At 39.8% G+C, this 23830-nt stretch overlaps 1 pseudogene; it reads right to left on the minus strand.

Annotated features, from left to right (window-relative positions):
* Positions 1-2759: 2759 nt before the first annotated feature.
* LOC143563920 (cysteine-rich receptor-like protein kinase 15) overlaps positions 2760-23830 on the minus strand; it is a 35003-nt pseudogene continuing 13932 nt past the window's right edge.

A 23830-nucleotide genomic window follows, 5' to 3' on the forward strand; every position in this document is an offset into this window, starting at 1 on the left:
GATAGGATATATATATATATATATATTTATTTATATAGGGTTAGGTTAGAATAAAAACTTATTTGAGTTGTGAAAACTCTAAAAACTCATTCTCAACCACATGTTTTTAATTAAACATTAAATCTTGTGGTCCACAATTAAAGTTAATAAAAAATGTAAAAGTTTATTTACATTTTCTCTCTCCTGAAAACATATATAAAAATTACTAAAAAATGTAAAAAAAATAGTAAAACATTTTTTTTAATGTTTTCGATGTTTTGGATTAAATGTTACAACATATATACCATGTAACAAAAAAAAAAAAAAAACGATGTTACATAGGGTTTTCGTGGGTTTTCACAACTCAAATGAGTTTTCATTTTAACCTTACCCTATATATATGTTGCATAGGGTTTTCGTGGGTTTTCATTTTCACAACTCAAATGAGTTTTCAGAAATGGTCTGAAGTTTCTCCAACTTTAATAGAAATGGAGTATAATAATATAAATATTGAAGGAATATCTTCATTGCATTATTTTACTCAGTTTGGAATCCCTTGGATCTGGAAGTGGTCTCCAGAAGTTGGTTATACCCAACAAAATATCCCGTGTTTAAGAAGGACTTTTTATACAAAGTTCTGGAAGAAAATGAATAAAATGGATGATCAAGGTAATATTGAAGGCCAATAAACGATAGACTTAATACATATATACCATGTAACAAAAAAAATGATGTTAGATAGGGTTTTACGGGTTTTCTCAACTCAAGAGGTTTTCAAACTATACTTCTCCTATATATATATATATAGGGTAAGGTTAAAATGAAAACTCATTTGAGTTGTGAAAACCCACGAAAACCCTATGTAACATCGTTTTTTTTTGTTACATGTAATATATGTTGTAACATTTAATCCAAAACATCAAAATATCAAAAAATAATGTTTTGCTATTTTTTAACATTTTTTTACTAATTTTTATATATGTTTTCAGGAGAGAGAAAAAGTTAAATTTATATTTACATTTTTTATTTACTTTAATTATGGATCACAAGATTTAAACATTAATTAAAAACATGTGGTTGAGAATGAGTTTCTAGAGTTTTCACAACTCAAGTGGGTTTTCATTTTATACTTAGTCTATATATATATATATATATATATATATGTAGGGGAGATTTCAAATGAGAACCACTTTGAGTTTTAAGAACTCGAAAGAACTCAATGTAACAAACTTTTTTTAAGAATTTTTTTTACACATGCGTAATATATGTATGTTATATACACGTAAAAAAATTACAGAATTTTTTACGCACCGAGTCGACTTTTTACACATGTGTAACGAACGTAAAAGTTAGTGTAATCAGTTAAATCTTTATTCTCTCTCATACTTTGACTTTTTTGCCAGATTTAATCTCAACAACACATTCTAATCAATTTAATTAAACGTGTGGCCTAGAATGGAGTTCTTAAAGTTAAAACTCAACATGGTTATCAAAAAATCACTCCCCTATATATATATATACATGGGAGGGATAATTTGAGAACGTTGTTGAGTTTTAAGAACCACATATTAATTAAATAGGTTAGATTATGTAGTTGAGATTAAATTTGATTAAAAAAATTAAAGCAGCAGAGAGAATAAAGATTTACAATGATTACACTAGTTTAAACGTTCGTTACACCTATGTAAAAAGTCGATTCGGTGCGTAAAAAATTATGTAATTTTTTTACGTACATGTAACCTACATATATTACATATATTACTATTTATAGCCTATCACAACATATTCTAGAAGCCTTATCCTATTGAAGCTAAACGCGGGTGCCGAAACCCTCGTTTCGTGTCCGGTTTTCTAGCCGACGTAAATTATTAACTTGACCATAAATATATAATGAGTTTCGTAATTTAATATCGCAAGTTATGATTTTTTTGGCCTTACTCGTTTTGACCATGAACCCGTTCCGGCCTGTGTCCTGACGCGAAGTCCGTTCCGACTTGAAACCCATCCCAATCTACACTCGTTCCGACAATATATGCATCTTGCTAGAGTTAGTTAGGTAAATATTATAAGCATTCCATAGATTTTCCAAACATTCCTTAGATATGTGGAAGGATGGTGAATTTCATTAATTAATGGATTTGATTAGAAAGCAAATCAATTTTCACTTTGCTCTCTTAGTCAGTTAAATATCATAAGGAATTCAAATTCTAATTCCCTTGAATTCCCTTAAATTTCTTTCAACCAAACAACTTTGTAATAACAGTACATGATGTATTGGTGTGTTTTGTTCAAATCGGAACATATATGAGGAAACATGTATGAAGAACCCAAGCAAAATAAAGAGAGTAAAGAAAGAGACAGTGGTGTCAGGACGGCGGTGAACAAAGTCAAAGGAAGAAGAGATTTTAATTGGCTTGCAAATCCCAACACACAAAAAATAATAAAATACCATCCAGCTGAAAAATCAATTACGAACTCAAAAATACTTTTATATCCCATGTTTCTTTTGATGGACTCCCGACGTGTCATTCTTTAGAATTTAAATATTTTGGGTCATTTCATTTTCAGTAAACCCTTGGTCCAACTCTTCAAACTTTTAGATACACATCCACATCCACAAAAACATAAAAATACATTTATGATACAAAAAGAAAAAAAAAACCAAACTTAAATCTTCATGTTCTAACATGCAATCTTAAATGGTGAAATCAAATAGTGTTTCTCAACAGAAACCATGAAATTATTTGTGCCATGTAGATCAATCAAGCCACTCTAGATACTTATCTAGGAACAAAATCAGATACTGAAACTTCATTTACGGAGTACTGAGACGATCTTGATTTAGATTTTGATATTTTAGAAATTCCAAAATCACTTGTCCCTGTAGAGTAACTGTACTTTAGGAGTGGCACTTCTAGATCAACGTTACTATGCATAAAAAATGCAGGTTCTGTCGGTACTGGAAGCGTGATAGAGAAGCTATTAAGCATAAGAAGAATTGAAGCCATGTTTGGCCTATCCACAACCTTTTCTTGAACACATAACAACCCGATGTGTATACATCTAATGATGTCACGTAATGAACCAAGTTCTGTCTTCAGTGGGGGAAATATTATATCTGATGCGTTCCCATTCCTCCATTGTTTCCATGCCTAAAAGATATTAATAATTTTGATTTCGGGATTCATATGACATAAAAGAAAAGGTAACGTCTAGAAACTGAATATGTTTCCTCAAAAAAATATGACATTATGACCCCCTCCCTCTATACATGCATACAGACATACATGCATACATGCATACATACAGGGTTAGATCTAAAGAGAACTATTTTTAAAAAGAGAACTAGAAAACTAATAAAGAATTATTTTTAACTTTTAAAAAAAAAAAATTTGTGGATTTTTTTCTTTCCTCCTTTTAATACGATGATATTGTTCCTAAAAAAGGCCAATGTAGTGCATATGTGCACTAATGTGTATTGCATATATAAAATCGTGTTTTATTGTATATAATACAACACAATTGCATTATACAGCACACACTGTCGAATATAAGCAAATACAACACTAATAATTATATGCAACACACACTATCGCATATACGTAATACAACACTAATGCACATATGCACTATATCGATTTTTTTTATTTTTGTATACAATATAACACTATTGCATGTACACAATACAAACAATTGCATATATGCTATTCAACACTATTGCACATATTAAAATACACACTAGTGCATATATGAAATAAAAAAAGTCGATTTATTGCATATGTGCACTACAACGAGTTTTTTATTATTTTTTATTTTTATATTTTTTTCTAGTGAAGAATAACAACAAAAAAGAAGGTCGAAAGAAAATAAATTTAAAATATATTTTTTAATTAAATTAAAAATATTTATTTATTAGTTATCTACTTCCCTCTTTAAGAAGAAGTTCTCTCTTGATCCTCTCCTTACATATATATATATGTGTGTGTGTGTACACAAACTTTGTAGAAATAGGTACTTACAAAGTTAATAAGATATTCCATGGCCTCCCCGTTTCGAAAACTTTGGTTCTTTTGACCTGTTAGGATCTCTAGTACTAACACTCCAAAGCTGAAGACATCCGACTTTACGGAGAATTGTCCATGCATGGCATATTCAGGTGCCATATAACCACTATACGGGTGCACAGAAAGAAAAGAAGAAGTTAACACTTGCCTAAACACAAACACATACCCACACACACATATCTTAGAGTGTTTTGAAATTAGTTTTAACAGAAGAAGCCTAGTCACTAATGATGAAAAATTTGTAAGGCGGGTCGCTATGGACGTTCATGGGGTAGTTTTGGGAAGTAACACCGTCGAGGGGCGATCGTTACCTCCATAACCCATCGCGCTACGCGATGGGTCGTGGATAATCCGAATTTTTTTAATAATATAATATATTATATTTATATATATTTATATCACCACTGTCTCCCCATCTTCATCACCGCCATCCCTCATCTCTCTCTCTCTCTCTTCTCTCTCTCACTTCAGCCACCACCATCCACCGCCTATAAGTATAGTCGCCGTCCCTCTCTACCACAGCCACCACCGTTACTACTGTCACCATCATCGCCGTCAATCTCTCCACAACCACCATCTACCACCGCCGTACACCGCCGTCGCCCTTGCTTCCCACCCCCACCGTCATCCACTCAAGTCCCTGTGTTATCTAGTTTTGTCATTCCGATTTCGAAGTAAGTAAGTGATTATTTTGAATTGATTTTGATTCGAGTGCGGTTTATTTTTGGGATGTCGGGATTTTGCTCGTATCAGGTTATGTGGTTTATTGGTTTGACATTGATTGTGTTCGGGGGTTTGTTTCGGGTATCTCGCATGGGGTAAACTGAGTATAAAAGTTTTAATTGTGAACGGGTTAGCTTTGTTCGGTTTGATAAATTTGTTTTGGTAGGTTGGATTTGTCTTGGGTTATATTTAAATGTGGTGTTGGGTCGGGTGTTGAAAATAAAGAAAAATAAAAATTTCAAAAATTTTTATATTATTTTAATATATTTTAATATTATAATATTATTTTAATATAAAAGGTTTAAAACTTAATTTTAATATCTAATATATATAATATCACATAAGCATATTTTAATTAATAATAATAATACCTTAAAATTTTTTAATTATAATAAAATTAATATTTTAATTATAATCATAAAAACTTAATTCTAATATTTTAATGTATAATATTAATACTAGTAATAATATTGATAATATTTTTCTAATATATTAATATAATTTAACATTATAATAATATATAATATAATATAATATAATATAGTAACTTTTAAAATTTTACCTAATAATAAGAATATTAATAATATTTTATTAAAGTAACTTAATTTGGTAATAACAAAATAATTATAATTTGAATTAATCTATAATTTTTAATAAGATTTTAATATAATATAATAATATAATATAAGAGATTATCGAGACCTGATCCGCTCGATTTCGAGAGTCCTGAGTCGAGTTCGTTATGTGCACGTCTTTCGAGACACTTGTCAGTTGGGTCTGATCGTTCGAGTCGAGTTGTGTTTGTATTCTGTCAGTTCGTGTCATGTTGATTTTTCGGAATTTTGTGCGTTACTGGTATTTGGGATATCCGCCCGTACTCAATCTCCATTCGGGTGGAGATACCTGGTTATGTTAGTTGCGTATAGGATATCCCGATTTTTTTCTCATTTTTTTTTTCGTTTCGGTCATTGATATTCTATCCTGATTTTGCAGTATGTCGGACGTTCCAGGACCTTCATCAGGCGCCGCCGGGCACAAGAGACAGAGACCAGCTGGCGCGGGACTACGTGGTCCCGTAGCCCGACCGAGAGGTTCTCCAGAGCCCCCATAGCCCGTGGTGCGCCCACCACGGGTCATCAGGTACGATGGGGATGATATCCTGATCACTCCCGATACGGTTCGGGAGTGGATCATGGGGGATGGCAGCCAGATACCTCATATTAGTCGTTGATTTTCTCCTTTGTCGGAGGAGCAGACATTGTATCGTCGTTTCGCGGCGATGCACCTGTTCCGACATCGGACGATCGACTGGCCACTGCTCTCTGTAGTGGACCAGGAGGTGGTCGTCCGGGCGATGTTGAATGATCGGTGGGTCCAGGTCCTCACGTGTGACTTGGCATAGTACGTCAAGCTCACACGTGAGTTCTTTTACAATTTTAGACACACACCCACCGATTTCTCCGAGTCCTATGCGGTGTCTTTCGCCATGGGACGGCAGACTTTTGAGATGTCAGTACCTCAGTTTGCCGTCGCCACTGGCTATTACACCGCAGAGGAGGTGCTGGCACCGGCGTTCCTTACGAGCGTCCGGGGTTATACTCTACGATCGCAGACCGGTCCGGAGTTTTGGCTGACCGAGGCCCAGTTGGGCCTGTTCTGGGCGACAATAGCGGGCGGGGCCCACTCGAGCACCGTTTTCGAGTCGTCCATTCGGGATCCTGTCCATCGTTACCTTCATCGCATTGTTGCTCGCTCTATCGTGGGCCGTCATTTGGGTCACGATAAGTGCAGCAACATTGATCTTTTTTCTTTGATATCGATGATCACTGGCCGGGAGGCCAATATAGAGACGCTGCTTCTTGCATCGTTCTCCCGGAGCCGTGGTTGGCATGGTCGGTCAACCCAGTTGGCTTTGGGGCCGTATATCACTCGTATTGCAGAGCGTCTCGGGGTATTCGACCGTTACCCGCTTGATTATTTTACCCGAGGGCCTGCTACGACTCCATATGTTTCGGAGGACCCCGTATGGCCGGGTACTGTGAGCTTGTTGATCCACCCACGCTCGTCCTGGTCCGACAGGGTCCTCAGGCACCACCACCTCCGGGGACAGACGCGGCTGTCGCGCTTCAGATGGGTATCCTGAAACATCGACAGCCCTTCCATGTCCCCCATATTATGAGACCCCAGCAGCAGCACCCTCTCCGCCAGCCATAGCAGCCGCAGCCGCCTGTCAAACTCGAGAGCATACATCAGCAGCAGATGGAGATGCGGGCCCACATGGCCCGCCAGGACGAGTATTTTCGCATATTATTTACTCATCTGCAGGTACCGATCCCAGCATCCTTACAGATACACCAGCAGGCTGGAGATCAGGCGGAGGCGTCAGGGTCGGGTCAGGCAGCTGATCAGCCTGACCCTGCAGGAGGTGATTAGACAGTTGTTTAACAGACGCTGGTTACCGTATTTGGATGTTTTTCCATTATTTTGTTTTTATTAATATGGTCTGTATAATATTATATTATATTTGGGAAAACTTGTATGGGTAACCGGTTGGGTAACAGTTGTATATATATTTTGTGATGTTTGTCTATTGTATTTGATTTGTAGATTTGTATATATTTGTTTATATGTTTGTGTTGCTTTTGGAACTTTGTGGGTGTGTTCACTATAAACCCTCACGAGACCTTACTCGTCCACCCGGGCTACCGGGGGGTTTAAAGGGCTTGTTGCATACGCTAAATGCAACCGTGATTCCTACAAAAGTGAGTTAGGTCTTTTATTATTTTTAATTAATTAACAAAATTTTGTTATGAAATTGATTAACTCGGCTCGGTAATGATTTTTATAATATAATAATATTAACTCTCGAAAGACCTAAGTCTTATATTGGTGAGTGGTTGCGTATACATGTCTCGAGATTTGTGTAGATTTGGTTAGACAGTATTGGTCAGTGGTGGAAACGTGTGTCACGAGTGTGTTGAGAGTTGTGGGCCGAGTTTAGCATTGCGTTGTCATTGTTATCAGGTGATTTCAGTTTCATAAACAATTTTATTATTTTTTATTTTAGTTTTTAGAATTGTAATTGTATAATTTTCTTTAGTCATCACATTTGTTCCCCGAATTTTTAAGTAGTCAAACTGTCAGTTCAACCCCGTCCCCCAAATGGTTATTAATTATTTTAACATTTAGGACAATGTCAACCTCAAGTGTGGGGATGGGGGAAAATTGAAAATTTTTAGCCCGATAGTAACTCGAAGAATATTCAGAAACTTAAGTTGTTAACTGTCATTTATTGCTATTAATGCCAAGTTAGAGGTTTTTGGTCATGGTTGGTTTTTCAGCATCTCGATAGTTTTCCCGACAAATGTTTTTAAAATGAGAAGTTGAAAATGGAATCGTTTAGGCGGGGATAACGAGACTAGGGGACGGGTATACATGTTTCATATCGGCAGCCCATATTTCCAGACATATTGTGAGATTAGCCCCTATACTTAATACACATATTATATAATAGATATAAAACATGTCTTGTCATTTATTGAGGGAAACCGGTATGTTTTACAGAATTAGAACTTGCTTGTCACATGCTTTTCAAGATCTTAATACCACCACTTTTATGGAGATTAGGAATTTAGAAAACCTGTTCCGTACATATTTCTCTACTAAATAAATTCTTTACCCAACATTATCCCCTAGGAGCTCGTTTGGACCATATTCCTCTTTTGTTTGCTAAACTGAGCATTACACACCATTTCAGCCTTGGCCTTTATTTTATTTATACTCGTGTGATGAAATCCAGTTCGTTATCGAGTTGTATTTAGTTAAACAAGTAGTAAAGTTGTCAAGTTCTGAGTTGTAATTATCAGTTAATTCAGTTATTATCGCACTTAGTAAAAAAATTTGAAAAATCAGCAAAAAGACAAAAAGAAGTTATCAGTTTGGTATTTCAGTTATTATTAGCAGTCGAGTATGTAAATAGCAGTTGATTGTGTAATCAGTCCGTTTGTGTTCGTGAGTCTATATATTGGTTTGTTTAATTGGGTTTCATCCACCTGAGTCACTAAATATGACTAATCCGCACCCAAATCTAAGCCACAGCAAAACCCTTAGTACGAGACTTTATGCAACCGGTGGTTAATGGGTGGAGATAAGACTGACCTGCAAGCATATTAAGTTGTAACTCATATTAGGTATTTGAGGGCAGAGACATATACTGGCACATATTTTGCGACATATACTGGCACATCTTTTGGTATTCCAGATATTAAACCGAGAGGAGTGTTGATAGTGTGAGGGGTGTGAACATGTACGCCCTAACCGGAAACAAAGTACACTTGTCTAGGCGATTCTATAGTTTTATGGTAGCATTAACTTTATTTGTTGGTTGTCAATCTAGAAAGTGTCAGTCTGGGAAACTAGGTATGACCTTAAACCTTGCTAGTATTAATGGTGATAATTGGTTGACCTATGATGGCGGTTAATGTTTAATTTAGAGTTTTGCTTGAGGGCAAGCAAAAGATAAGTGTGGGGATGTGATGTTCGGTTTATTTGTACATATTTTAGTTTGCTAACTTAGTCGTTTTAATCGTTTAGTTTAGGAACTTTAGTACTTCATACATGTTTATTGTATTTCAGGTCACAGGTACTTAACGTGCTTAATTTGGACCTATACGAGCATGGAATGAAGACCCGGGATGTCCAGCACGTAAACCGAGGCATTTACTTGGACTTGCTGAGTAAAGGGACCCATCGCGTAGCACGATGGGATTGGAATGCTGGGCATCGCGTTCATTTGACTTTGGTCCATCGCGTAGCGCGATGGACCAGGACAGGAGACCATCGCGCTACGCAATGGTCCCGAGAATCGTGCAAGTTAGGGTTTAAGTTTGTATTACGTTTTGACGACCCTAGACGCCATTATTCACTTTCCAGGCGATTTTCAGAGCAGCAAATAGGGCTACCATCACTTCCAATCATCTCAAGGCATCATACATGTTCTATCACATCATAACCGAAGCCCGAGAGATGCCGAGACGCGGCTAGATCCTTTGAGTCATGCCCAGGATATAGAGTATTGTATTTAACAGTTTTTCTCATGTATTAAGAACGAATTATTTGTAACCGTCTTTGATTAATCTATGAGTATTGATGTCTAGTATTATTGTGCACTCAGTCAGTTTAGGTTTATTCTGATCTGAACGATTATTGTGCCAGTTGCTATGATAATTGCTTATAGAATTGTGTTGACTAGTTGAATCTGATGAAGCATACGTTTTCCCTTAGTTGAGTCACACTGGCAGGGACCGTTTGATAACCAGTGCCGTGTGTTAGTGAGCGTGGATGCCTAGGTTTATCTAGTTAGTCAATCTGTGTTAATCATTGATCGTTAATCTGTTAAGTTACATAAGATAGATGTTTGTTTACTTGCTTGAACCCCCGGGTGTGATTTGTCTTTGTTAATTGCTTTAAAGTTGTTTAGTTGTTTAATCAATATTAAAACCAAACTATTTGCTAGTGTGATCAGCACTTCGTTAATTGAATCACTTCATAATGTTTGGAATCATATCACTGCACACTGACCACATACTCCTTGTGGTTCGACACCCTACTTACCCTAGCTTTCTTAGGTGATTAGGACACTGATTTACTTGTTTTTTACTAGATAGCGACAGCCGATTCAGTTTAACAAAGGAGGTTTTGAGGAACCGAGGGCCAGACGCAGGAATTATGGGCCTCCGGTTCAGGGTGTTAATAGTTGGTTCAGACCGGCTATTTCAGATGGTGCCTCACCTATTGTCCCATAGGTTCATGAGCCGGGACGGCCGACATTTAAATCATGTCCGTCCTACATCAACATAGTTCCACATTTTCATGGACTGGGATCGGAAGACCTGTATTCACACTTGTCATATTTTTCAGCTACTTACGGGTCGATCGGTGATGGTACATGTGATCAGGATGAGGTTCGGTTGCGGTTGTTCCAGTTTTCACTAAAAGACAAAGCAAAACACTGGTTTAACTTGCTACCGATGCATAGTATTGAGAGCTTGTCTGAGATGCAGCAGGTTTTCCTTAACGAGTACTATTCGCAGTCTAAGACTAACGAGGCCTGGATGGAGATTCGACATTTTTCATAGTCACCGGGTGAGTTATTTCATGAGGCCTTTACTCGTTATAAGGAGATGATTAGGAAGTGCCCGCACCATCAGATTGAGTTGTGGGAGTTGGTCAAGTGCTTTGTTGATGGGTTGACTTATGAAGACAGAAAATATTTGAAATCATCGTGTAATGGTATGTTATTGAATCAACCCGAAGAGGATGATTGGGATTTTCTTGAGTTTATATGTGAGGATTCCAAGTCAGAAGCAGCTGCTGAACGAAGACGAAAAGTCGGGGTCACCCGAACAGTTAAATTAGCCTCAGGCGAGTCAGACAGAATTGCAGATTTGGAACCGGAACTCGTGGGTTATCGGAAAGAGAAAAAGAAGGAGGTTGGTAAAGTCGGGGTGAAATTCCCGGTTTGTTCAGATTGTGGCGAGTTGTGGCATAAGGTTGAAGATTTCCCCGGGGTTGATGATGACGAGTATACCGATGACGAGGACGTCAGTTACGCGTACGGGGAGTCCAAGGGCCAAGGGTTCACTTCGAACACTTATCACCCGGGCCTAAGGAATCACCCGAATTCCAAATACGGGAATGCGTTGAACCTATCGAACCCGAACTTTCAGGGGTCCTTTCAGAACCGACAGCAGAACAGCTACCGACAGGGTGGGTCGAACAGTCAGTATAACAGTTGGGGATATAACAGAGACGGTTACCGGGATAACAGTTCGTCAGGTAATCAGAATCAGGACCTGCAGAAGGGTAGTTCGGGAAATTTAGATGAGTCAATACGTTCAAAGTTAGATGCGTTGTTGAAGGTCGTGACTGATAATCAGAAGGAAACGCAGAGACAGTTCGAGTTGAGAGACAAGTCAGCAGAAGCAATGTCAAAACAGATTGGTCAGCTCGCAGCAGACATGGCAAAGTTGCAGAAAACCGCGGGTCAGTTACCGAGTAATACCACAGTGAACCCGCAGCACCTCAGTTCGAGTTCGAGTTCGAAGAAGCACGTCAATCATGTAAGTATTTTAAGAAATGGGAAAAAGTATGATAATAACGTTGGGGGTCCACCATCTCAGGTCGATGGGGTGGTGGAAGATGTTGATGAAACAGTCGTCAGTGATGACGAACCAGAACCGGTTGTAATTGAAAATAATAAAGGTAAAATTAAAATAAACGAACCGGTTCTGAAGGATGGTAACAACAATTCTAAGGACACGGGGAAGGCCAAAACCGTCCCCTATCCCGGTGCCTTGTTGTCGCCATCAAAGGTAAAGATGGCATCTAGACAGGCCCACAGCAGGAAGAAATGTGGGAAATGTTAGACAAGTTAAAATTAACATTCCTCTTTTAGATGCCATAAAACAAGTTCCCGCCTATGCGAAGTACTTGAAAGATTTGTGCACACAGAAACGTAACCGAAAGATCCCTAAACAAATTGATTTAACAAATAATGTAAGCGCAATTCTTTCGGGTGCTCTTCCACCTAAGCTAAAAGATCCGGGAACGCCCATTATATCCATTCATGTGGGTGATTTTAAAATGACACGGGCATTCCTAGATCTTGGAGCTAGCATTAGCATCCTCCCGGGAAGTCTGTACGATCAGTATGACTTCGGTCCGCTTCGGGCAGCCGCGACTACCGTTGTTCTCGCGGATCAGACACCGAAACTGCCCCGAGGAATGTTACATGACGTGATCGTTAAGGTGGAAGATTTTTACTATCCAGTTGACTATTTGGTTCTCGATTACGTTTCGGGTGAGAGAACCAAACAGCCCACGGTTATCCTTGGTAGGCCATTTTTGGCCATCGTAAATGCCAAAATCAATTGTCGAACCGGTACTGTAGACGTGGCATTTGGTAACCAAAAGCTTAGACTTAATGTTTTCACACGTGTAAATAATTCTCCGGTCGATGATGAATGCTTTATGGCGGACATTATTGATGAGTGCATTCCGTTATACGACTCGGTCGTGGACACGGATGGCACAACGGAGACGTGCTTTATGTTTGACAGGTTACAGGTGGAGACTGATAAGCAGCTGGAAGAGGAGGAGAAGAAGCTGGAGGTTGCAGATTTACGGGGAGATCGACCCCCGTGGTCGGTTCAAGTGGAACCGCTTCCCGAGAAGATCGATACCGGGTTGAAACCATCTTTACAGGAAGCACCGAAAGTCGAGCTGAAGGAGCTACCGAGGCATCTGAAATATGCGTTTTTGGGTAAGAATGATATATTGCCTGTTATTATAGCTTCTAATTTGTCTTTGGAACAGGAATCTACTTTGCTGAAGGTGCTGGTTGCGAATAAGGAGGCGATCGGGTGGACTATTGCGGATCTGAAAGGGATTAGTCCCATGATAGTTATGCATAGAATTTTGACAGATCAGGATGTGAAACCCGCGCATGATGCACAGAGACGGTTGAACCCGAACATGCGGGAAGTTGTGAAGAAGGAGGTGCTAAATTGGCTCGATGCTGGAATTATTTTTGCCATTTCAGACAGCACATGAGTGAGCCCGACTTAGACAGTCCCAAAGAAGGCGGGCATCCAAGTCGTCAAGGACGACTCAGGTAACGAGGTTGCCACCCGACCGGTAACCGGGTGGCGTATTTGCATTGATTATCGAAAACTGAATGCGGCAACATCGAAAGATCACTTTCCGCTTCCGTTTATCGATCAGATTGTGGAAAAGCTATAAGGTCAAAAATTCTATTGTTTTTTAGATGGTTATTCGGGTTATAACCAGATAGCTATTCATCCTGAAGATTAGGAGAAGACTACGTTCACATGCCCGTATGGTACCTTCGCATTCAGGCGAATGCCATTCGGACTGTGTAATGCTCCCGCCACCTTTCAAAGGTGCATGATGAGTATTTTTTCTGATATGGTGGGAGAGTCTTTAGAAATCTTCTAGGATGATTTCTCAATCTTTGGCACATCTTTTGAATCTTGTTTACACCGGCTTGAAAAAGTTCTAGAAAGATGTGTTGAAACAAATTTGGTTCTTAGCTGGGATAAGAGCCATTTTATGGTCCAGGAAGGGATTGTTTTGGGCCATGTTGTGTCAAGTCGTGGGATCGAGGTGGACCGAGCCAAGGTTCAAGTTATTTCCACCCTACCTCATCCCAAAAATGTCAAAGGCATTAGATCTTTCCTCGGGCACGCCGGGTTTTATAGAAGATTTATTAAGGGTTTTAATGACATCACTAAACCCTTATGTAACCTATTATTAAAGGATGCCCCATTTTATTTTAATGAGGAATGTGCTAAGGCCTTTGACATTTTGAAACAGAAATTAGTGGAAGCCCCGATTTTGCAATCACCTGATTGGAAATTGCCTTTTGAAATTATGTGTGACGCGAGTGATTATGCAGTCGGAGCTGTTTTGGGTCAACGGGTTGACAAGAAACCCGTTGCCATATACTATGCAAGAAAACCCTCTCGGACGGTCAATTGAATTATACTACAACCGAGAAGGAGTTGCTTGCGGTGGTGTATCCTTTGGATAAATTCCGTTCTTACATATGGGGTAGCAAAGTAATTGTTTATTCGGATCATTCTGCAGTTTGGTACCTCACGGACAAGAAAGACGCGAAACCTCAGTTAATCAAATGGGTTTTGTTGTTGTGGGAATTTGATTTGGAAATCCGGGACAAAAAGGGAACAGAAAATGTCGTTGTAGATCATCTGTCCCGGATTGTGTTAGATGGAGACAGGGACGAACCCATAAACGAGTCTTTCCCCGACGAACAGATTTTGGCGGTTTCTCAAAACCCTTGGTTTGCTCATATTATCAATTTGAAAGTTGCAGGTGATTTGCCCGTGCATTGGCCAAGGAGGAAGAAGAAACATTTAGTGTCATAGGCGAAGCAGTATATTTGGGACGACCCCGACCTGTTTAAGATTGGAGCTGATCAGATGATTAGGCGATGCATATCGGAGGAGGATGTTAGATCAGTGTTGGAGCACGCACATTCGTCTGCGTGTGGTGGTCATTTTAGCAGACTGAAAACCGCTAGAAAAGTGCTGACTTGTGGTTTTTATTGGCCAACACTGTTTCGGGATGCTCACGAGTTTGCGACACGTTGTTTGAAGTGTCAACAAATCGGGAGTATCTCCAAGAGGGATGAGATGCCCTTGAAACCGATCCTAGTAATTGATACTTTTGATGTGTGGGGGATCGATTTCATGGGCCCATTCCCGAACTCGTACGGTAATTTATACATCCTAGTGGCTGTCAATTACGTTTCTAAATGGGTCGAGGCGATAGCCACTAAGACAAATGATCACTCTGTAGTTTGTAATTTTGTGCAAAGCAATATTTTTTCAAGGTTTGGAATCCCCTGAACAATTATTAGTGACGGGGGCTCTCATTTTAAAAATTTTTAATTTGGAAAGTTACTTAAAATATATGGGGTGGATCATAGAATTGCAACACCTTACCATCCACAAACGAGCGGACAAGTTGAGGTTTCAAATCGGCAGATTAAACAGATTTTACAGAAAACCGTTCGGACGAACCGGAAGGAATGGTCAACTAAGTTGATCGACGCCTTATAGGCCTACCAAACTGCTTTTAAAACCCCGATTGGAACTACACCATATAGACGTGTGTATGGTAAGGATTGTCATTCTGTTTGAGATTGCACAATGTACTTATTAGGCTACTATGAAAGTTAATACTAGCTATGATGATGCAGGTTAAGCTAGGAAATTAGCATTGTGCGAGATCGAGGAGTTGCGGGATGAAGCGTATGAGTGTGCATCGGCTTACAAGGCGAAAATGAAGAAATTTAATGACGTGAAGATTCGGTTTAAAAGCTTTGAGATTGGTCAAAAGGTGTGGTTATACAACACTAGGATGAAGCTTTTCCCGGGTAAGTTGAAGAGTAAATGGACGGGCCCATTCTTGATTGTTGGAGTTGGTAACCATGGGCAATTTGAGATCGAGGAATTCGATAACCACATTCGGTAAGTGGTAAATGGCTATAAGTTGAAGCCATACTTAGAGATGGATGATATTCACAAGATGGAAAAAGAATCAATGAGCTTTATTGTGACCTCACCGGTTTATGAGGATAATTGAAGCATGTGAGGCATTGTCGATCTGTAGATACGCAATTCAGCGCTGACCGGGAGGCAACCCGGGTTTGTAAGTGTGTTCCATTGTATTTCTGGTTTGTCGAGTCATTGTTTGACTTTTGTCTCGAGTTATGTGCAGCAAATCCCAAGTGTGGGGAGGCTTTTGGTGAAGTGTGCATCATGGAGGTTCGGTAAGCATTTGGTTAAATTCACTTCAATCCAGGTACGCAGTGCAAATTCCGACTTCGGAAACTTGTTCAGGGTGATGTCGGGATGTTGAAAAGTGATTGGGTCGGAAAATGTCCGACCCAAAATTTGGAAAAACTTTCTGTTTTCTGGGGACCATCGCGCTACGCGATGGCCCTAGAAAGCTAACCATCATGCTACGCGATGGTCAGCTTGGCATCTCAGACGTTTGACGTCATCGCGTAGCGCGATGACGCTAGACCAACCACCATCGCGCTAAGCGATGGTGTTTGAACCCTAATTTAATTAGATTTGGGTCACGTAGCGCGATCGTTACCTCCATAACCCATCGCGCTACGCGATGGGTCGTGGATAATTTGAATTTTTTTAATAATATAATATGTTATATTTATATCACCACCGTCTCCCTATCTTCATCATCGCCATCCCTCCTCTCTCTCTCTTTTTCTTCTCTCTCTCACTTCATCCACCACAGTCCACCGCCTATCGGTCTACTCACCGTCCCTCTCTACCACAGCCACCACCGTTACTACTGTCACCATCATCGCCGTCAATTTCTCCACAACCACCCTTACCACCGTCGTACACCGGCGTCGCTCCTGCTACCCACCCCCACCATCATCATCTTCCCCCACCGTCATCCACTCCAGTCCCTGTGTTATCTAGTTTTGTCATTCGGATTTCGAAGTTAGTAAATGATTGTTTTGAATTGATTTTGATTTGGGTGCGGTTTATTTTTGGGATGATGGGATTTTGCTCGTATCAGGTTATGTGGTTTATTGGTTTGACATTGATTGTGTTAGGGGGTTTGTTTCGGGTATCTCGCACGGGGTAAACTGAGTATAAAAGTTTTAATTGTGAATGGGTTAGCTTTGTTCGGTTTGATAAATTTGTTTTGGTAGGTTGAGTTTGGGCTGAATTGGATTTGTCTTGGGTTATATTTAAATGTGGTGTTGGGTCGGGTGTTGAAAATAAAGAAAAATAAAAATTTCAAAAATTTTTATATTATTTTAATATATTTTAATATTATAATATTATTTTAATATAAAAGGTTTAAAACTTAATTTTAATATCTAATATATATAATATCACATAAGCATATTTTAATTAATAATAATAATACATTAAAAAATTTTAATTATAATAAAATTAATATTTTAATTATAATCATAAAAATTTAATTCTAATATTTTAATGTATAATATTAATACTAATAATAATATTGATAATATTTTTTTAATATATTAATATAATTTAACATTATAATAATATATAATATAATATAGTAATTTTTAAAAGTTTACCTAATAATAAGAATATTAATAATATTCTATTAAATTAACTTAATTTTGTAATAACAAAATAATTATAATTTGAATTAATCTATAATTTTTAATAAGATTTTAACAGAATATAATAATAAATATAAGAGATTATCGAGACCCGATCCGCCCGATTTCGAGAGTCCTGAGTCGAGTTCGTTATGTGCACTTCTTTCGAGACACTTGTAAGTTGGGTCTGATCGTTCGAGTCGAGTCGTGTCTGTATTCGTGTCAGTTTGTGTCATGTTGATTTTTCGGGATTTTGTGCGTTACTCGTATTTGGGATATCTGCCCGTACTCAATCTTCATTCGGGCAGAGATACCTGGTTATGTTAGTTGTGTATAGGATATCTCGATTTTTCTCGTTTTTTTTTACGTTTTGATCATTGATATTCTATTCTGATTTTGCAGTATGTTGGATGTTCCAGGACCTTCGTTAGGCGCCGCCGGGCGCAAGAAACAGAGACCAGCCGGCGCAGGACGACGTGGTCCCGTAGCCCGAACGAGAAGTTCTCTAGAGCCCCCACAGCCTGTGGTGCGCCCACCACGGGTCATCAGGTACGATGGGGATGATATCCCGATCACTCTCGATATGGTTCAGGAGTGGATCGTGGGGGACGGCCGCCAGATGCCTCATATCAATCTTCTATTTGCTCCTTTGTCGGAGGAGCAGACATTGTATCGTCGTTTCGTGGCGATGCAGCTGTTCCGACATCGGACGATCGACTGGCCACTGCTCTTTGTAGTGGACCCGGAGGTGGCCGTCCGGGCAATGTTGAGTGATCGGTGGGTCCAGGTCCTCACGTGTGACTCGGCATAGTACGTCGAGCTCACACGTGAGTTCTTTTCCACTTTCAGACACACCTACCGATTTCTCCGAGTCCTATGCGGTGTCTTTCGCCATGGGATGGCAGACTTTTGAGATGTCAGTACCTCAGTTTGCCGTCGCCACTGGCTATTACACCGCAGAGGAGGTGCTGGCCCCGACGTTCCTTACGAGCGTCCGGGGTTATACTCTACGATCGCAGACCGGTCCGGAGTTTTGGCTGACCGAGGCCCAGTTGGGCCTGTTCTGGGCGACAATAGCGGGCGGGGCCCACTCGAGCACCGTTTTCGAGTCGTCCATTCGGGATCCTGTCCATCGTTACCTTCATCGCATTGTTGCTCGCTCTATCGTGGGCCGTCATTTGGGTCACGATAAGTGCAGCAACATTGATCTTTTTTCTTTGATATCGATGATCACTGGCCGGGAGGCCAATATAGAGACGCTGCTTCTTGCATCGTTCTCCCGGAGCCGTGGTTGTCATGGTCGGTCAACCCAGTTGGCTTTGGGGCCGTATATCACTCGTATTGCAGAGCGTCTCGGGGTATTCGACCGTTACCCGCTTGATTATTTTACCCGAGGGCCTGCTACGACTCCATACGTTTCGGAGGACCCCGTATGGCCGGGTACTGTGAGCTTCTTGATCCACCCACGCTCGTCCTGGTCCGACAGGGTCCTCAGGCACCACCACCTCCAGGGACAGACGCGGCTGTCGCGCTTCAGATGGGTATCTTGAAACATCGACAGCCCTTCCATGTCCCCCATATTATGAGACCCCAGCAGCAGCACCCTCTCCGCCAGCCATAGCAGCCGCAGCCGCCTGTCAAACTCGAGAGCATACATCAGCAGCAGATGGAGATGCGGGCCCACATGGCCCGCCAGGACGAGTATTTTCGCATATTATTTACTCATCTGCAGGTACCGATCCCAGCATCCTTACAGATACATCAGCAGGCTGGAGATTAGGCGGAGGCGTCAGGGTCGGGTCAGGCAGCTGATCAGCCTGACCCAGCAGGAGGTGATTAGACAGTTGTTTAACAGACGCTGGTTACCGTATTTGGATGTTTTTCCATTTATTTTGTTTTTATTAATATGGTCTGTATAATATTATATTATATTTGGGAAAACTTGTATGGGTAACCGGTTGGGTAACAGTTGTATATATATTTTGTGATGTTTGTCTATTGTATTTGATTTGTAGATTTGTATATATTTGTTTATATGTTTGTGTTGCTTTTGGAACTTTGTGGGTGTGTTCACTATAAACCCTCACGAGACCTTACTCATCCACCCCGGCTACCGGGGGGTTTAAAGGGCTTATTGCATACGCTAAATGCAACCGTGATTCCTACGATAGTGAGTTAGGTCTTTTATTATTTTTAATTAATTATCAAAATTTTTTATGAAATTGACTAACTCGGCTCGGTAATGAATTTTACAATATAATAATAATATTAACTCTCGAAAGACCTAAGTCTTATATTTGTGAGTGGTTGCCTATACATGTCTTGAGATTTGTGCAGATTTGGTTAGACAGTATTGGTCAATGGTGGAGACGTTTTTCACGAGTGTGTTGAGAGTTGTGGGCCGAGTTTAGCATTGCGTTGTCATTGTTATAAGGGATTTCAGTTTCATAAACAATTTTGTTATTTTTTATTTTAGTTTTTAGAAATTGTAATTGTATAATTTTCTTTAGTCATCACATTTGTTCCCCGAATTTTTAAGTAGTCAAACTTTTAGTTCAACCCCGTCCCCCAAATGGTTATTAATTATTTTATTATTTTAACATTGAGGACAATGTCAACCTCAAGTGTGGGGATGGGGGAAAATTGAAAATTTTTAGCCCGATAGTAACTTGAAGAGTATTTAGAAACTTAAGTTGTTAACTGTCACTTATTGCTATTAATGCCAAGTTAGAGGTTTTTGGTCATGGTTGGTTTTTCAGCATCTCGATAGTTTTTCCGACAAATGTTTTTAAAATGAGAAATTGAAAATGGAATCGTTTAGGCCGGGATAACGAGTCAAGGGGACGGGTATACATGTTTTATATCGGCAGCCCATATTTCCAGACATATTGTGAGATTAGCCCCTATACTTAATACACATATTATATAATAGATATAAAACATGTCTTGTCATTTATTGAGGGAAACCGGTATGTTTTACAGAATTAGAACTTTCTTGTCACATGCTTTTCGAGATCTTAATACCACCACCTGTATGGAGATTAGGAATTTAGAAAACCCGTTTCGTACATATTTCCCTACTAAATAAATTGTTTACCCAACATTATCCCCTAGGAGCCCGTTTGGACCACATTCCTCTTTTGTTTGCTAAACTGAACATTATACACCATTTCAGCCTTGGCCTTTATTTTATTTTTACTCGTGTGATGAAATCCAGTTCGTTATCGAGTTGTATATATTGAGTTGTATTTAGTTAGACGAGTTGTAAAGTTGTCAAGTTCTGAGTTGTAATTATCAGTTAATTCAGTTATTATCGCACTTAGTAAAAAAAATTTTGAAAAATCAGCAAAAAGACAAAAAGAAGTTATCAGTTTGGTATTTCAGTTATTATTAGCAGTCGAGTATGTAAATAGCAGTTGATTGTGTAATCAGTCCGTTTGTATTCGTGAGTCTGTATATTGGTTTGTTTAATTGGGTTTCATCCACCTGAGTCACTAAATATGCTTAATCCGCACCCAAACCTAAGCCACAGCAAAACCCTTAGTTCGAGTCTTTATGCAACCGGTGGTTAATGGGTGGAGATAAGACTGGCCTACAAGCATATTAAGTTGTAACTCATATTCGGAATTTGAGGGTAGAGACATATACTGGCGCATCTTTTGCTAGTCTAGATATTAAACCGGGAGGAGTGTTGATAGTGTGAGGGGTGTGAACATGCATGCCCTAACCGGAAACAAAGCACACTTGTCTGGGCGATTCTATAGTTTTATGGTAGCATTAACTTTATTTGTGGGTTGTCAATCTAGAAAGTGTCAGTCCGGGAAGCTGGGTATGACCTTAAACCTTGCTAGTATTAATGGTGATAATTGGTTGACCTATGATGGCGGTTAATGTTTACTTTAAAGTTTTTCTTGAGGGCAAGCAAAAGATAAGTGTGGGGATGTGATGTTCGGTTTATTTGTACATATTTTAGTTTGCTAACTTAGTCATTTTAATCGTTTAGTTTAGGAACTTTGGTACTTCATACATGTTTATTGTGTTTCAGGTCACAGGTACTTAACGCGCTTAATTTGGACCTGTACGAGCATGGAATAAAGACCCGGGATGTCTAGCACGCAAACCGAGGCATTTATTTGGACTTGCTAAGTAATGGGACCCATCGCATAGCGCGATGGGTTTGGAAGGCTGGGCATCGCGCTGCGCGATGCCCTTCATTTATTACTGGTGTTTACTTTGGTCCATCGCGTAGCGTGATGGACCAGGACAGGAGACCATCGCGCTACGCGAAAGTCCCCAGAATCGTGAAAGTTAGGGTTTGAGTTTATATTACGTTTTGACGACCCTAGACGCCATTATTCACTTTCTAGACGATTTTCAGAGCAGAAAAGAGGGCTACCATCACTTCCAATCATCTCAAGGCATCATACATGTTCTATCACATCATAACCGAAGCCCGAGAGATGCCGAGACGCGGCTAGATCCTTTGAGTCATGCCCAGGATGTAGAGTATTGTATTTAACAGTTTTTCTCATGTATTAAGAACGAATTATTTGTAACCATCTTTGATTAATCTATGAGTATTGATGTCTAGTATTATTGTGCACTTAGTCAGTTTAGGTTTATTCCGATCTGAACTATTATTGTGTCAGTTGCTATGATAATTACTTATAGAATTGTGTTGACTAGTTGAATATGATGAAGCATACGTTTTCCCTTAGTTGAGTCACACTGGCAGGGACCGTTTGATAACCAGTGCCGTGTGTTAGTGAGCGTGGATGCCTAAGGTTTTTCTAGTTAGTCAATCTGTGTTGATCATTTATCGTTAATCTGTTAAATTGCATGAGCTAGCTATTTGTTTACTTGCTTGAACCCCCGGGTGTAATTTTTCTTTGTTAATTGCTTTAAAGTTGTATACTTGTTTAATCAATATTAAAAGCAAACTGTTTGCTAGTTTGATCAGCACTTCGTTAATTGAATCACTTCATAATATTAGGAATCATTTTCACTGCACACTGACCACATACTCCTCGTGGTTCGACACCCTACTTACCCTAGCTTGCTTAGGTAATCAGGACACTGATTTACTTGTTTTTGACTAGATAGCGACATTCTAGCATCAAAATGGCGCCGTTGCCTGGGAGTTAGTGTGCTTAGTGTTTTTGTGTTAATTGATTTCTTTGTTTAAATTAGTTTTTATTTCTATTTTTAGTTTTGTTTATTTTGTTTTCCCATTTTACGCGGGGTGTGTTATTTGTGCAGGTAACATGTTTATGCACACCCGCCATTCAGGAAGAAACTCTCCGCTGATATACGAGACAGAAATCGAACGGTTAGCACGGCAGAACCGATCTCAGATCAGACAGTCAGACATGGAAGGTCAGAACCAGAACCAGAATCAAAACCGAAACCCACCGCCCGAGACCAATGTTTTCCAACCCGAACCAAACCCACCGAATAATTAAAATCCACCAAATAATGACCTACCACCACCAATAAACACCAATCAACAACCCCAAAATTCAGCCCGACAATCCAGAAACCGAAACCTTGACAGACCGGGGCCATCAGTCCCGAACAATACCCGTCATCACCGACAGCCGATTATACGAGATTTTGACCATGTCAGTATTCACACTGAAGACGAAGAAGAGGGGGATAAGGAAGAACGAGGACCAGTGAATGATAGGTTTGAGCCGAGAAATGCAGATGAGGGTATTCGGATTGAAGAGTTTGAAGAGGTTGGAGAGGTTCAGGAACCGGTTAGGGTGAGAGGTGACAGATGGAGGAACAGAAACCGAGACAGAGATGGTATTGGAAGATTTCGGGAGGAACGCAGACAGCCGATTCAGGTTAACGGGGGAGGTTTTGAGAAACCGAGGGCCAGACGCAGGAATTATGGGCCTCCGGTTCAGGGTGTTAACAGTCGGTTCAGACTGGCTATTTCAGATGGTGCCTCACCTATTGTCCCACAGGTTCACGAGCATGGACGACCGACATTTAAATCCCGTCCGTCCTACATCAACATAGTTCCACATTTTCATGGACTGGGATCGGAAGACCCGTATTCACACTTGTTAGATTTTTCAGCTATTTGCGGGTCGATCGGTGATGGTATATATGATCAGGATGAGGTTCGGTTGCGGTTGTTCCAGTTTTCACTAAAAGACAAAGCAAAACACTGGTTCAACTCGCTACCGATGCACAGTATTGAGAGCTGGGCTGAGATGCAGAGACAGTTAGTATAACAGTCGGGGATATGACAGAGACGGTTACTGGGGTAACAGTTCGTCAGGTAATCAGAATCAAGACCAGCAGAAGGGTAGTTCGGGAAATTTAGATG

The sequence above is a fragment of the Bidens hawaiensis genome, unplaced genomic scaffold (assembly GCF_021521415.1).
Source record: "Bidens hawaiensis isolate Kalapana, Puna unplaced genomic scaffold, B.hawaiensis_p1.1 tig00021656_1, whole genome shotgun sequence".
NCBI lineage: Eukaryota > Viridiplantae > Streptophyta > Magnoliopsida > Asterales > Asteraceae > Bidens > Bidens hawaiensis.